General features: G+C 40.0%; 1 long non-coding RNA gene across 1 annotated transcript in view; it reads right to left on the bottom strand.

Moving 5' to 3' along the window:
- Positions 1-1,488: 1,488 nt before the first annotated feature.
- Positions 1,489-17,684, bottom strand: part of LOC117099675 — an 81,060-nt gene continuing 64,864 nt past the window's right edge. The window contains exons 2-5 of the long non-coding RNA XR_004443944.1: positions 8,010-8,091; positions 6,750-7,034; positions 2,585-2,693; positions 1,489-1,720 (exon numbers count right to left, since the gene is read on the bottom strand). This is a non-coding gene — a long non-coding RNA (uncharacterized LOC117099675). The remainder of the gene's footprint in view (positions 1,721-2,584; positions 2,694-6,749; positions 7,035-8,009; positions 8,092-17,684) is intronic.

Here is a 17,684-nt window from a genome sequence, read left to right as displayed (position 1 = left end):
AAATTAGCTGGGGAAGATCTGGTTATTTATTTCACACACATTTACATGAATTATATGCATATCATATAACACATTGCATATAATAACCCTATAGAGAAGATATTATCTCTGCCTTAAATGTGAGGAAATTAAGAAATGAGAGGTTAAACATCTTGCCATAGTAGGTCACACAGTAGTATATGAAGTAGCAGGTATTCTAAGAAGCAGAATCTGCATTTATTTAGAGGTAAACATAACACTAAATTTATTATTACATAAAAAATCAGTCCACTTTAAAAGCCACTGTACAACTGATGTGGCTTTAGGGTTTGATTGCAGAATTCTCTGCAATAGGGTTGTTTGGGATGTAATTAACATGACAAACGAGGGAAAGACACAAGTTTAGCAAAAAGCTCACTTTGAGTGGATAAATTTCTCTTTTTCCTTTTTTTAAATGAGAAAGGCTGGATAAAAGGCACATGAAATAACTGCTGACTGAGTGGAGCTCTTGAGCTAAGGACTTGTGCTGTGAAAATTCTACTTTGTCTAGCAAACACTATCAAACAGAAACCTTGAAAAGGGAACATTTATGTTTCTCATTTTCTTAAAAAAAAAATCAGCTCTAACCTCATGACTTCCCTAACAATGCTAAAAGTCACAGGTGGTAGGAGGAATATAGAAGCTAGAAGCAAGGCTTCTACTCCTTGAACAGTCTCTCATTCCCAGCATCTTAGTTTAGCTATGGATGCTGAGTGAATGCACAGACAACACAAACTGAGACGTCTTTAGGCAGTCTGTTCAGATGAGTAACTCAAATCCTCTGCACAAGCCCCACCCAGGGTAAAAGTCAGGAATTTCAGATTGCAATCCCCTAAAAGCCAGATAGAACAGGTGACTACACACAAATACCATGATTTTTCAATCACAGTCGTATCTAAAAGAAAAAGTCAAACACAGTGATTAGTATTAATATGATTTTAACAGAATCGTCATTCCAATTGCTCCAAAGGTGCCGTGGTTTAGTGGTGGTTTTGCGGTGGGCTTTGGAGTAGAACCGAACATTCTTCAAATGGTAACTCTGCAATCTACTGCCATGTAGATTATTTTACCCCTCAGAGTGACTGCTTTTCTTCTTGTAAAATAAATGTAATTCTTATCTCTTGGGATTTGAGAGGATTTAATGAGACTACACAGTAACACATTACTTGGCATATAGTGGATGATGAAAAAATGTGAATTTTATTATTGTGTTAAAAATGTGAATTTTCGGATCCTCCAATAAGTAGATGCCAAGATGAGATTCAATGTGCAAGAAATTTATTAGAGGATATGCCTGTGAAAGAAAATGAGGAGAAGGGCAGGAGAGGCTGGGGGAACTTTCAGGCCATGATGCAAGTCTGACCCCAGGTGAAGGAGAGAAAGGTGGAAGGGTGGAGGAATCCTAAATTGCCATGCATTTCTAAGGAAAGTCTGTCAAGGCCATCAGGCAGTCCTAGAGCCAAATTCGCCCATCGGAGGATCCTGCATCTCCAGAAATAGGCCTGCCTCAACAAAGATGCCAGGCTTATTCACAGGCTGGGAGCAGCCCGTGGGAAGCATAGACTCGCACTGTGATGAATTTCCAAGGCAGCAACTGAAACCTTGGGTCACTCAGGTTCCTTGCAGTACGAGAGGCATGTTCTTGTGGTCACCACCAATATTATTCAATGCAGATTCTTTGGCAAACCACGTGTTATTGTTTCTGAAAAGGCAAAAGAGGGCAGAGAGAGAGAGTGTGTGCGCATACGAGCACAATAGTACACATAGATTAGGAATACAAAGATATAATCTGGGCATCTTTTAGGTTATATATTTGTTTTAAAAATGGAAAGGAAGTTGTATGGATGCAAAAGGATTCCATATAAAATTCTAAGATGATTCTCATTCTGATTAAGAGCAATTAAAAGATTAATAAATCTTTTCCTATTTAGAGCTGACATTCATGAACAATTGATCATAGGTTTCCTTAAAATGTATTATTTTTCTTTTCTTCCTCTTTTTCTTTCAGTATACACAATTAAAAGGTTTTCGACTTCTTTTCGGTCTTGTTAGAGAATCCGAGAAAAACCACTGACCTTCTTCGTCTCTAAAATGTACATATATCCATACATATTAAAGGGTACAATTCCAAAGAGTTTATGGGCCCTATAAGGCCCATCAAAGAAACAGTGCTTACATTTATGAAGCTATTAACCTACATGATTTTAAACTATTTTATAATTTTTGGACTACATACTTCTGTGGATTAAGATAAACAACCAGTTATTGCTATTGAGACCGCTGGCTTTTTAAATTCACAATCTCAGTGCACACTAAGGCCTCATTCATCCAAGCTAAACTGAATTGGGAAGAGTCTATGTGATTGCACATTTAAATACATAAATAAAATGCGTATTTGTGTGAGAAGTTTCTTCTTATTCCTTCTCTTCTGCATACGATATGCCCAGTTTGGGACAGAGGTTCACATGCTTAAGTCAATTTGATTATGCATTAGGTCCTTACTTTCAATATTTTTAAATTGAATATTATACTACAGTTGTAAGTCTAGCACTGTGAGTTCTGTTACCTCACATTTGGCTTTCTTTTCCTTAGTGAATGTGTGTTTTAGGCTCTCTTCTCCTCTTAGTAGATGGGCATGTTCCCTCTTGCTTTCCATAGCTCATCAATGTATCAACCTTTCCAAGAGAAATGGTAAATTAGAGAGACAAACTGTGAAAAAAAAGGGACGGCTCTCCTAAAAATTTGGTCACACACTGAATTCACTTGAGCCTGTATTCTCAGGCAGAAGCTATGTGAAATTCAACATTCATCACACAACTGGTACTGGACCCACACAATACCTGTGCGCGATGGGGTAAATTCATTATGTCTCAGGAAACTGACTCTCTAGCAATGGATGTCTTCAATTACTCAGTCTCCAAAGTGCCTGCCCAGCCTCACAGTCTCAACTCTCTATTTCCTTTCTTTTGGGGGTTACAGTCAACACTTCAACCTGGCAGATTTTTCTCTAGTTTAAAGAACACGGTAAATGAGAGAGGTCTGGAATAATGTATTTCCTCCAAAGCTGGTGACCAATTAGTTGCTTGCCATGGACTGTCATTTCACTGCTCTGAGTGCTGTGTTCTTGTAGCTTGGTGATAGACACACTGTTTATTTTCCACTTAGCAGTCTTTGCCAATACTCCAAGTCCCACACAGCTGCCTCAATGTGCTTTCCTGGATAGCTCATGACAAGGAAAAGATAAGAGGTATGTGTGGCAAAATGGTAACCCTGAGCAAACTTATCTAGGGTGCAAAGCAAAGAGAATAGTGATTTTACTACCTCACCTTTTTATTTTAATGCTTTTCAATGAAATTGTGGGAAATGCCAAGTCCATGAGGTTAATGCTCAGACATAAGTACTGTGGCTAAAGACTTTGTGAGGGTTATTAAGCTGTTGACAATATGAGAATCAGACACATTCACCACTGGTTTAGTAATTGTCTTTCATCTAGGAGCAACTTCCCCTCTCCCCCCACCACCCAACTTTTATGATTCATCATATTTATTTTTTGTTTCCTCAAGCAACATCTTTTATTAGTTGCACACTCACTGCAGAAATTTAATTTCTGCAAGAGAACAACAAAGCAGTTGATTATTATTATTGAGAATCTGGTACAACATCGAGTGAAATAAAATCTATAAGGCATTAAAATGACAGATTAGGCGAGAGCTGTATTCATTTACAAGTGTTAGAACATCATGCTAATGCCTCACAAGCACAACATAAAATGAAAATCAACTCTTTCATGCTGCTTTATGAACAAACGCTGCGAAGCTCCCAGGAACACAAGCCAGAGCCTCCGTTAAAGAGGCAATGTCCTTTTGTAGTTTGCTCATAAGTTCATCCTTGACAAACACAAATAAAAACACTCCTCTCTTATGCACAGCCAGAAGCACTCCCTGCTTATCCCTTGGTCATCCCAAACTAAACACTGCTAATCCCAGTAAGATTTAAATAATTCATATGTACCTCATTTTTTTTTTTTTTTTTTTTTTTTTTTTTTTTGAGACGGAGTCTTGCTCTTTCGCCCCAGCTGGAGTGCAGTGGCCGGATCTCAGCTCACTGCAAGCTCCGCCTCCCGGGTTTACGCCATTCTCCTGCCTCAGCCTCCGGAGTAGCTGGGACTACAGGCGCCCGCCACCTCGCCCGGCTAGTTTTTTGTATTTTTAGTAGAGACGGGGTTTCACCGTGTTAGCCAGGATGGTCTCGATCTCCTGACCTCGTGATCCGCCCGTCTCGGCCTCTCAAAGTGCTGGGATTACAGGCTTGAGCCACCGCGCCCGGCACCTCATTGTTTTTTAATGGAGAGTAACACTTCACTTATTAGGCGAACTCTATTCTTTATATCCCACCTGGAAACCAAAGAGAAAGCGGAAAAAAGGGGCCCAAGAATCAGCAATTCAGGGTTATTATTCCACAACATCAAGTCCCCATAATTTATATGTACTCTAATCATTCAGAGCCTGTTAACTCTTACTTTACACACAATATTAATGCTTTTATGTTGTGAGCTGTAGCTCAATGCAGATAAGAAGCAAGTTACAAGAATGCTAGAGATCATCAGGCTAAAACCTCTAAACACTAGACTGGTTATTCTGGTAAGAAAAGAGCCACAAAAATATAATGGACAGAATGTCTCAAAGAATCTTCAAGGCCACCATACCTGGGGGTGACATTGCTCAGAGAACAGAGCAAATAAATTCTGTTTATAGTATTAACACAAGCCTTCCAAAAGGGACTAAATGAGTTCCATATTCTCTTTCTTTCTTGAAAGAGAAGTAAGTAAAACAGTTCAAAGGAAAGTCCATCAAAATTGTTAAAATACTTGAAAGGTAAGTTTTTAAGTAAGGAAGCCAAAATTTCACATATGCAGATCAATTGATTTTCCAACAATATTGTATAAAAGTGGATTGCTCATATATGCATATATATATTTGGGAATACATCTAATGTGCTTTACTATATATTATTGATTATATGTGTAATTATTCATAGGCTAGATAAACGACATAATTTATTTGTGAACTTTTAGAGAGTCATCTCAGATTCATTTACTATTTAATTCTCAGAAAGCAATTTCAGATGTCAGAGAATTTTATCCTGGAAAAGAGAACATCAAAAAGTTTCATTTCTGCGGTTCTACCATGGGTGGCAATTAAATAATGAGGATCATCAAAGTGACCCTATTAAATATCTCCTCCTAAGACAGTAGACAGAAGTGTCTAACACAGTAGAGGGTATGCAAACTCTCATCAATAATATGTCAAATATCAATTTGCATGCTACACCCATTCCTTAGGTGGTGCCAATGAGATATGCTGACATCTGTATGTCACACATAACTCCTAGAGCAGGGGTCTCCAATCCCCAGGTTGCAGACTGGTACCTGTCCATTGTCTGTTAGGAACTGGGCCGCATAGCCAAAGGTGAGTGGCAGACGAGCCAGAGTTACTGTGAGCTCTGCCACCTGTCAGATCAGCAGTGGCATTAAATTCTCACAGGAGCACGAACCCTATTGTGAACTGCACATGTGAGGAATCTAGGTTGTGTGATCCTTATGAGAATCTAACTAATGCCTGATGATGTGAGGCAGAACAGTTTCATTCCAAAACTATCCCACCATCCCCCATTTCTGGTCAATGAAGAAATTGTCTTCCATGAAACTGGTCCCTGGTGCCAAAACAGTTGGGGACTGCTGTCCTAGAGCATGTATGATATTTCCATCCACTCTCTTTCCCTTCAGGAAAGCATGTAGGAATATTAATAAATGGGAATAAAAATTTGACTTGCTACAATTTATTAAAAACCTAGAAAAATAAGCCATGGGAGGATTCTGCTATTTTTGTTATCAATAACAAATTTCTAATGACACAGCTTAGATATTGAGGTGGGGGAGGGCTGATAGGGAGGAAGGAGAATGTGGGTGGAGCAGGAGGCCTTCCACTCCTAGCTGTGTTGGCTTGAGCAACGTACTTTCACTTCTAAGGACTGTAGGATCAGTAATGAAGGAACTGTGATAGAGTTCCTACCTTAGACGTCTCACAAAGTTTGTGAAAGCTAATTGCAATCACATGATGTAGGAAAGGTACTGTAAAAACATAAGATAGTATTCATGTCAAATACAGGGCCCTGACTTTCCATAGTCTTTGTATCAAAATTTCTTCTCTTACAGCCTTGTAATTTCCAGAATTCTAACAAACCCCCGCCACTTTGAAGATAAGTATGAAATCGTGTATGCCTTGTACCATACATAAGTGTCCTTGGAATTAATGATGCAATCTATCCTACATGATGAGGCAAAGAATGAACTGGCAAAGAATCATTGAATCATGGATTTTACAGCCAGAATACAAGTCTGACAGGCATGAGCTAAAATGAAATGAGTGAAAATGTGAAGGAACATCAATATGGGTGGTACAAAGGGATCTCAGGCATATGGTTGCACCTAAGTTGTAATAAAGAAGCAACCATCCCCTGAGGTGGGAGGAGAAAAAAAAAGAAAGAAAGAAAGTGAAAACACATGAATTTGAGCTCTGGCCTTGTCCCCACTGACTGGCTTCTAATTTCTTGAACTTCACCCAGGCTGTGTGCCCAACAGACCACATGGTGATTGCTAAATTGCTCAATGACCACAAGTTACAACCATGGGGAAAATATTCATGAAAATTAACATCCCATTTAATACTCACCATGCTTCCAGCCAACACTTTGTGTACCAGAAAGTCCTCGAACTGGCTCCAAAACTTTTCAATTCCTGACAAATGCACTGGCCCCTCTCCAAGGAGCTGGGCAGCAATCTGTGCTTTATGCTGGTGTGTGGTAGTGGCAGTACCACTGGTGGGAGAGCCAGGAGGTGGAGGCGTTCTTCTCAAGTAAGAAAGATCTGAAGACCAGTGGCCTTGGGGATGCACCCAGGCACCAAGAACTCCAACTCAGCACAGCAGGGGACAGGTTCTTAACTGCTTTCAATTTCCCTAAAATGAAGGGCATATAATAAAGTCTGGATCTATGAAATAGTAACAAATGTTTGATTAATTTTGTTCATATTAGAAATGAACATTTACATTTACATTGATTTTTAGAGTATTATTTCAGAAGATTATGGCACCTTTGGAAGCAAATCTTCTAAACTATGAATCCTTCAGGACTTTCTTAAAAACAAAAATGACCACACTAATAAAATTAGTCTTGTCTTCTTTGTATGAGCTTGCGCACACACTCTGGACTTTCCTACATCCCTCATATCACATATACTTTAATCGTAACTCTATGCCATTAACTTCAAAAAACTGTCCTTATCCTATTAAATATACACTGGGGGGACCATACTTGTTAGTGCAGTCACTGCATGTCTACTCTTCCTCTCACACACACATCCTTTTCTTAACTACACTAAGAAAATATAATTATTTGCATTCTTCAAATATTCTCAAAATTCCTTTACATACACATTCTCAGGAAAAAGTTGGTTTTCAGGGAAGGATGAACACAGTCAAGATCCATTTGACTCAAGGCCTGATTTTCTCTAGGCTGTGTTATTTTCTCTGAAGTACTAGGTTTGCACAAATGATTGTTTCCAATGGTACAACCATCAGGTAAAGTGTGGGGTGGTGTCTTTCAGCTCTTCACATTCTCCTGGGTCTTGTCTGGAGTTTTGCACATACAATGTATTCATCCTACATACTGGACAATCATGATGATGGCCCAACGTGTATTGTAAATCTCACCTATGCAGGCATAATCATGTCTATATTTGGAAACAGAAAAATCTAACTAATGTCAAAGGTGTAATATTCCAGCTGCCACTTTTCTTTCCCCTTACAAAAGAAAATACAGGATGACAACTGTATGAAGATGCAACCGGAAGCAGGAAAACTTTGTTTCACTCCTGCCTCTGGAATTAGCAATGTGACTAATACTGGCCACATCCCATCCTCACTGGCACTCACGTCTAAAGAAGCATTTAGAGTTGATAATTTCCAAGGTCCCTTTCATCACTTAATTCCCAGCATAAGATAATCTTTTCACCATCTGAAAGACAAAAACATCTCCAGAATATCCAGGTCCTCCACCACATTTCGAACACTGGCCAAGAAAATACTATGGCTTTGTTCCCATGAGACCAATGTTGAACATATCTAGATGTTGAAAATCAAAACATTTAGATGACTGATTGACTGAGTTTTCCACTTTAACTTCTTTTTTAATGTTTTGGTGTTATTTAGAACAGCTCTGAGAACCCTACCAAGAGTTTCTTAGTCTCTTTCAGATCCTTGTACCCCCTATCTTAAAGATGTTTAGAAAATAAGGGCTCTCTTAGTGGCCTCTGTGAAGTCTCATGGTAACTGCAAGCCTAAGTGTAAGAGGTCCTTCAGGAGCCTACAAACAGCTTGCTTTCATTAAAGTGTGGTTCTCCAGCACCATGCAGTGATGACTCACCAGGCCTTATACCAGCAGAGCACCATTTTTAAAAGAGGCACATAAAAGAACCATGCTGTCCAAGTAAGCACACCTAAAACATTCTAAGTATGTAAAATAACCAACAAAGAGCGTTCTGAATCACAGTCCAAACATCATCCTTTAAAAGCACCATAAAATCAACCATCCACTCCCACAACTAGTTGTCATAGACATGATCCCAGTGCTTGATGGACTTTAGGAAAATTGACTCATTTGATGATCTCCACGCTAGGATATGTTGTAAGAAATTTTCAGTGAGAAACAAAGGAGGGATAAATAGGCAATAAGTTGTTAAAGATGTTCTGATGAAGCTAGCTTATTAAGTGAATATAAGAGGCTGTTCCAGGAATGTAAATAATTAAATCAAAGATGAAATTAGCTATAGTAAAAAAAAAAAAATGCTCTGTTCTGTGGAACCTCTATTTCCCTTTACTTGGCTTTAATGGACTGGTGAATTTGTCCATTATTGACCTATAGCCATGGGGCTCACTTGCTTAGATTACGTATAAAGACAGCCTTTTATCACATGGGAATTGGAGCAGATATCTATATATCACCTGTGGGACAAGTGATAAAAATGGAATGCTTAAGAATTTGTACTCTGGAAACAAAAAGGCTCAAATTGCAATCTCTTTTCCTTCTTTTTAACTCTGTAACTTCGTACAATCTATGAAACTCTTGGTGCCTCAGTTTCTTCACCTGTAAAATGGGCAACAATTTCTATGACACATTGCTTGATAAAGCTTAGATGATATATGTTAGACATAGTACTTTGCACTTACAAAACGTTTAATATGTAGTAGACATTTAAATTATCGCTATTTAGAAGGTTAAATGTATAGTTGCCTTACAGAGTAGTTAAGGTACTGGGGATGGCATATTTGTATGTGAATTACAACCAAATAAAGTCTCATTCTGGATGGAAAGAAGTGACTTAGGCTCATGTCCATGTGGCATTTGTATCACAGGGTAGCTGAGGACAGAGAAAAACAAACCAGAGGCCCAGAACATTGATTGACAGACTAGCCCTCAGCCCCTAAAGAGTAATGGCTTCAAGATTCCCCAAACATGGTTTCTGGAGTCTGAAAAACATCAACCAAGTATGTGGAAGGAGTAGAGAAAGTAGAGGAGAGAAAGGAGTCAGCTAATAGCTGACTCCTGGAATGTGATCATCTCAAATCAGACTAGTAGTACAAAAAAAGAGTCAGTATGAGGGGCAAGATGTGACGTACAAAATGAGATGATGGGAGCACCCGTGCTTTCCAGGAAAGCTCCTGAAATCATCTTAGTGGTAGATGGCTGATGGTTGAAGATAACCAGTTAGTGAATCTTTTTAGTTAGACAGCATTAGAGGCCTGTGCAAAGTAGGAAATGAGAAAAAGTGGTCTTAAGTCACTCTGCAGAATAACTTTACAGGAATTTTCAGTTTTCCTCTGGTAGGCTTGGAGGACTCGAGTAAGGCTGGAGACTTGAGGGGAGAACAGATGCTTGTAAAAAGATTACAGCAGGAAGAACAAACCCCAGTTTAATGGTCAGGGACTGAGTCCCAGGGAGGATACACCCTGCAATGAGGATGTTCAAGGAACTGTAAAAGTAGTGATGTCACACGGTCAATTTAAAGATGTTTTCTCTTCTGTGCTATAATCCCTCTCCACTACTGGGACATCATCAATAAATGCATATTATGTGTAATAACTCAATTTTGTGGTACTTGAGAGAATGATGACAGTACTCATTAGCATAGCCAAGCATTGTGGAGAGAGTTCAGAGAAAGCAAGAATTTAGGGCTTGAGGTGCATGGGAGAATATAGCATTACCTGTTTCCAAGTCTCTGGAAGCCTTGGGGAAATCCATAAATTGGGGGTTGGAGCCACTTTAGTTTTTATCTTAATGAACAGAATGTCATATGACTGCTGAAAGATGTTTGTGGATCTCTAAGAGTTGTCTGTTTGGACAAGCGTAGGAAGTGGTGTTGCAGGAGAGCAGTTCTCATCCTCCGTGAAGTTTACTATGAGGGTCTCCTGATGTCAGATGTCAGGGTATGTGGGGTCAAGGATGGAGGCCTCAGGAAGGCTTTTTGGGAAAGGGGTAAAATGAACTTGAACAAGCCTAGAATAGATACACAATGGACCCTGATTTTAATTTGAGTTGAGTAACTCAACCACTTCCTAATGACAAATGCATTCTTTTGCTCAACAGTTTGAATGTACCTACCCTCTCTTGAGAACTCGACCGTGTCAGAAGCTTAGTAGTAGAGTGGAGAGGGCATGGACTTTAGAGGTGGAGGCCTGGGTTTGGATCCTGACTCTGTCACTTGCTAGCTGTGTAATCTTAGACACCCAGTGAACCCTCTGGGCCTCAGTTTGCCTATTTGTAAAATGGGAAGAATATTCTCCCAATGTAGGGTCTGGTGAGATGTAGCACATTGGTTGTGCTTAATAAGAGACCGCTGAAATGATTTCTCTATAAATGCCATTCTAGTCTACACTGTGCACAGAGCCCTGTACCAGTCACTATAGAGACGTTCCAAGTAAGACATACGACCTCTGCCTTCAGTCAGTTCCAGTCAGCTAGAGATGAAAAGCCATCTACCAACCCCAGGATCGTAGAGGGGCAGAAAGTCATCATTTTCCCTTCTGCAGCAGCTTTCCTCTGCTTTGGACTTTGCTTTGGACTTCCTTAAAAAAAAAAAATCCTTTATAATTCTAGCAAAAGCTCCCAAACATCACTGTTTGCTATATAATTTTTTAAATATGCAAAAATATTTATCATACATATTTTATAAAAGATCTATGAACTTTAAAGTGGAAAAATAATTCTAAGTGGAAGGGAAAAAGAGCCATTTAAAGGCCCAAGATATAAAATAAAACTTCAGAAATAGCAGTGTAGGAGGGCTTTTTAAAAACATTTTAGGCTGGGCGCGGTGGCTCACGCTTGTAGTCCCAGCACTTTGGCAGGCTGAGGTGGGCGAATCATGAGGTCAGAAGATCGAGACCATCCTGGTTAACATGGTGAAACCCTGTCTCTACTAAAAATACAAAAAACTAGCCGGGTGTGGTGGCGGGCACTTGTAGTCCCAGCTACTCAGGAGGCTGAGGCGGGAGAATGGCGTGAACTCAGGAGGTAGAGCTTGCAGTGACCCGAGATTTTACCACTGCACTCTAGCCTGGGCGACAGAGTGAGTCTCCGTCTCACAAACAAAACAAAAACAAAACAAAAACATGTCATTTTATTTAGTATTTCTTTGAGAAAATTAATGATCTGAACAAGGAGAAATATTAGCACTTTTTTGACACCTTCCTTTGCACGCTCAGAGACTATGCTGTCAAAGCCGAGTATTACAAGAACATGCCGTGAGAAATAATGCATCAAATGTGCCTGCAGAGGGAAGGTTGTCCCGTCAGGGTCCTGGACTTGGAAATCATCTGATGGCCCCTCTGAGGACACAGATCAAGGCCCAAGATGGTCTTTGAGCAGGGCAAGGGTCAGCAGGGAGAAGGGTCTCATGTGCCACTTGCCATATAATTGCAGACACTGGCATTCATTCCTCAGCCTGGGCAAGGAGGTGGGGAAACACGTTGTGTGGTCTCATTTCCTTTGGCTTTGCCAGTCCCCAAATCACTCTCCCCAGAATGTCAGCTTTACTTACCAGAGCCATGGTGAAGGGCCTGAATCCATGAGGGAGAAGAGTCACTGTGGCTCAGTGAGAATCCTGTTGACCAGAGACCCAGCCTAGGCCACACAGATACTTGGCACAGGCTGGTTCTCTAGGGCTCTGAGGACATGCTGAGATCCCCGAGTAGAGAAAAAAGTCCTGGCTCTGCCATGCCAACTCTGTAGAGTAACACACACATAACAGGATGCGATGATTGTTGTTTCAATAGCCACGAGAGCAACTATTATATTCCATCTGACTAATGGTGCTTTATTTTTTTCTGATGCTTTTTGGACAATTTTATTATGTGAAAGTAGACTAAGCTTGAGCTGGAACCTTTCAAATCATAACATGGCTCAGAGAATGTTGTCAAACACCATGACTGCACTGATATGTTCATTATCTCCACATGACATGCTATGTATTAGGTCAGACCATATGAAATTGCTATTTTTCTAGATCTCATCTGGTCAAATATTGGTAATTTCATATGGCTCATTTAACATCTGTTTGTATGCCAATATCTATTTCCCACCCTAAAGTGTAAGTGCTGTGAGAGTAGGGACTTTGTTATGTTTACTGCTGTATCCCTGGAGCTTAGAACAGTGCCTGACACAGAGGCAGCATTCAAAAATATTCACTGAATGAATGAATACATGAATTCATTGATTTCTAGTGAAACCCTATTATGTGCCAGGCACTGTGCTAAGAATGAGGAATATATGAAAAAGACAGTCTTAAAGAGCTTTGAGTTCTCTTGGGAAAAAATAGATTTAAATCAGTACCTAAAAAACTAATAGGCAAACACTGGGACAAAGGGTAGTGCAGGATGCAAGGAGAGGAATGAATGCCAGTGTCTGCAATTATATGGCAAGTGGCACGTGGGGCCCTTGTCCTGCTGACCCTTGCCCTCCTCAAAGATTATCTTGGGCCTTGACCTGTGTCCTCAGAGGGGCCATCAGATGGTTTCCAAGTCCAAGACCCTGAGGGGACAAGCTTCCCTCTTCCATCATTGGGTCCCGGCCTGGACTGGGTTGGTAGGGGAGAAGGGAAAGAGGGCTGAGGTCTGGATTCCCAGTCAATAAAAACATTAGTATTGACATATGAAAAGGAGAATTGGGTAGGTGAAAACAGAAGCAGAAACAGTCATAAAAGCATAGTCAGATTTCTGACGTCAGACATGTTCACGTACAGCTCCACCAACCACAGAAAAACCAGGAGCATTAGCTGTCTACCTATGAAGTTGGCTGAATGAACCAAAGTATACCTTTTAGTTAAAAAGTAGAATAAATCAAAGGTATGAAAAACAGGCAAGACTAATTGGGTAAATAAATAGGCAAAAGAATCTTTGCCAACAAGGGCTGTAGTATTGTCCTAAGGATGAAGTGTGCTTTTTTGTTTCTTTTTGACTTCTTGTTTACCTTACATGTAAATGTAACAGAAACTAGTGTTTGACCAGTTTTGTGTCTATTTACTGTCTTTACATTTAATGCCTGTCTCTGCCTATTTCTCTCATTCCAAACACTTTAGAAATAACAAAGATTTTCTGAGTTCAATGAGAAAATCGTCACTACTGCTAGCATTTGTTCTATCAAATGCATTAAATAGAATGCCACCTCTGGGTAGGGTGGAGTTTATAGTCTGTCGTGGATCACATAGCTGACATTGCCAATAAGTATAAGAAATGATTTCAGGCTCCATCATTGTCACCCTGGGAAGAGAACACAGTCCTGCAGGTCTTGCAGTTACACAAAGAGGGTCCTCTAGAACGTGGCTGCCTTTAAAACAGAAAAAAGAAAGTGTAGAGGAATGAAACACTTTGGCACGTATTCCCCAAATGCAGATTATTTCTCTAGACTTCATTGTTTGCTCTTCTTCTTCCCATCCTTCCTCTATTCCAGGTGATCAGGGGAAAGATCACATCATCTCTGAGTTCAAATCCCAAAACAATTTCCTAGTCATGGCTATCCCAGGCTGGCAAAGAAAAGAGATACTGTCCTCACAACCTTGCATTGCTTCCAGGCCGGTCCTTTCCTGGAAAGGCATCCAACAGTATAAAAAGCAGCTTCTTCACAGAGCAGCTTCAGCCCCGACTGAGCCTTTGGGAATGGAATGCTACAAATTGTGGTGCTTCTATTGTATGAGCAATTCAATGGGCATTTCATTTCCAGTCAAAATCCAAACTAGTTAAAGTCAGCCTGTACCAGCTGCCTTGCTGAGAAACAGCAGCTTGCATTAAAATTACAATTATATTGTTTTGCCATGTCAGAAGCAAAGGTTAAAATCATATCTTGGCCGGACATTGTTTCTGTAATATTGGCCCTCTGCAAAGCTGCCTTGTGGATGAGCCCAGAAATGATGTGAAATATTTCTAATACAAATTTTATTTTTATGTGAAACTATTCAAATGCTGCTGTACAACATGAACTACCTGAACCAAATCAAATCCTCAGGTCAATTCCTTCTTCCGAGTGCTCCTTAGATAACAAAGTCTTGTTCTGCGAATCTGTTCAATATATTAAAGTTGATTCACTCGGACAGTGTGTAAGATATAATACATTAATCTGGGCCATTTCAATTTCTGAGGCTGGGACTATAAAACTGGTGTGCTGCATATCTAATTTTTTTTGAATACCTGATTTATGCATTCCTCTGATGCCGAGTGTCGATGGTATGGTGGATGCGGCTGCTACATTAACAACGGGCTGCATCAGCACTCAAATCTTATCTTGTTAAATCAGACAAATGTAGCTCAATGAAAAGGAAGGAATAAATGCCTGGGATGGTTGAAAGGAGTGAATTTTAATCCTGTTTGTTAGGGGACTTTCATGGTTTGCACTGGATGACTAAGGGGTGGGGGGGTCCCCTGGAGACTTTGGGTACCATGATTTATATTTATATGTAATACATATAATGTACCTAGAGCACACATATGAAAATATACACCTTATACAAATCAGCACACACCCTAACAGCAGAAACAGTGCTGCAAGATGCAGTGTCTATATTTTACAGATGCTGTAAAATCTCTATTAGATAGACAATTTATAAAAATGGGTCTCTTTTTAATATTTCCATTACAAGTATAAAAACTGCTCCTTTGTGCATAATTCTCTATATTTTTTCATCAAAAAGAAGTTACCATGAAGGCTAAATACCAGGAGGACGGAATAGCTTATCACAATCATTATAAATACGATGTTTTCAGGAACTTTTGTGGTACGCTGAATACTGCTGCCATTCTATAGACAGACAGTATTAATTCTCATTGAAGGGAAACGTCCCTGTGTTTGCACAATCAACAAGACCTTTAGAAATTATCTTTGTGCTATAGGAGAAGACAAGTTTTATCCCTGCATACAGCACAAATGACCAAGGCATTTATAATAGATGAACTAAACTTTAAAAATAAATTATTAGGGAGGATCCTATACTGCTAAACTCTAATTTAAATCTCCTTCTCTTAAAATATCCATAGAGTTCAGCTTCAGAAAATAGAAGTCAATTAAAATCTTTCACTGGCTCAAGGAAATACGTTTGGAAGCATGGGAGCACCACAACACAGCTGTAAACATGCATTGCCTATTAACATGTAAGTGTCACAAAATACAACAATTACAAAAGAGGCCAAAGTGGAGCTAGAATTATTTAATTGGCTCAAAGATAAACTTCCCTGGTCAGTGACACTTTGGAAACATATTATTTAAACATAAGTTCAGTTGTGCTTTCATTGGCTTCTCCCTTTCCTTAGTGTTTAATTATACAAGGTATATGTGTCAAGGGTGAGAGAAGATGAAATCTTATAAACAAGAGATACACTCACACTCCTCTCTTCCTTGTGGTGTTAGGTTTCCAAGATCTGCACCCACTATCTGCAACATTGCTATTAGTTACAATGGTCAGAGCTGTGACATGCAAACATTGAAGACGGCAACTGATTCGTACATATGACCAGATGAACTGGTCAAAGCTTTCATACATGTTTTAGAAATACAGAATGTTATTTCTGGGAGAGACCAGAGAGAGCCTCTTGCCAAATCTGGTCATTTTGCAGATGAAGACATCCAGGTCAAGAATTTTAAAAAGCCTTGGCCAAGTTCAAAGCCAGGGCTAGACCCAAGTCATCTGATATTCAATTCAGTCCATTGCTTCTTGATTGCACCACAAATTCAAAGCTTCCCACACCTCAGGCAGCCCCCACTCCCTGAACAATAGCCTCAAGCCAGAGCCCCTCCCTTTTATACAAATCAATATTCCCTAGACTTCTCATTAGCACTAAAATTTGGACTACATGTTTCTGAAAATGTCATGAAATCTCAGCTCATGTGAGCCTTATCTTAACAGTAGTAAATTGTGAGTCATGTTTGGGCAAGATTCGAAGAATGAAAACTTGAAATTATTTAGCTCTTAAGAGAACAAAATATCTTCATTATCCTCTTTAGAGGACTCAAAACTTGGCTTTAATTTGATAGCATGTAACATGTCTTTAAAAGAATCAATAGAAAGTATGGAGGCAGGTAATGCCAGCAAAATGGAATCCAGGAGCGTGGGCCATGATAATACCTGGTTCAGGGAGAGCACAGTGGAATGATGGAAATGGCAGGGTGAGGGTAACATATGCTTCTGCTCAGTGCAGAGTGCCAGCCAACCTCTCCTGTGCAGTGAACATGTGATGAAGTGTGTAGAACAAATGAAAAAGTGACTTTCAAACTGGAAAACAAAACGGGCTCCTTGCTAGTCAGTCAAGTTGTTTCACTGAAGAGCTCTTCCAGGATTCCCCACATTGCTCAAAATGAGAAGAAGATGCCCACTTCTCAGACCACAGACCAACAAGTCACCCAGCAGGGGAAGCCTCTGACACTATGTCAGCTATACTCAGTGGGCCATCGGTGGCACAGTAGGGGGTACCCTGGCTACAAGAATGGTCTGGAGCTATGAGGGACCTCAGCCATTTTCTACATTTTGCCCTTTCTGAGAGAAGTTTAGGGTCACAGAAATGCATAGTGCTTGAGGAAAATGTAGATGGGATGGAGGCAGAGTGAACAAATCAGCCAGGTCATTTTGACTGCCTAAAGGAAGGAGAGATCTGAAGCTTGAATTAAGACTTCATTAGTACACAGGGGATGCTGCAGATGTATTAAGAGCAAATAATGTGAGATCGGAGCCTCACTAGATGCTTGAATTTATGTCAAAGTAGCTCCATTACATATGTGTTCCCCAGGGTCAGACTACATTAGCTAGTTTCCTCATTCCACATATGATGAACTAAAGAGTCAATGGAGTGTACTTCAAAAATGCCTCTATAAAACATGTGTGGAGTGTCCATGGAACTTAGGTTCAGTTTAAGTGTGTGTGCATGTATGCATATTGCACGTGTGTATGTGAGAGACAAGGAGAAGGAATAAGACATAAAATGTCTCTAAGGTCACAGAACACTGACCTCATTGGCGGGGCTAATTTGATTGTGCGGGAACAATAGCACTGTACTCCTTTGCCAGCGAAGTACATG

The sequence above is a fragment of the Trachypithecus francoisi genome, unplaced genomic scaffold, assembly GCF_009764315.1.
Source record: "Trachypithecus francoisi isolate TF-2019V2 unplaced genomic scaffold, Tfra_2.0 Lachesis_group17, whole genome shotgun sequence".
NCBI classification, from domain to species: Eukaryota; Metazoa; Chordata; class Mammalia; order Primates; family Cercopithecidae; genus Trachypithecus; species Trachypithecus francoisi.
This window is presented reverse-complemented; position numbering and strand designations above follow the sequence as displayed.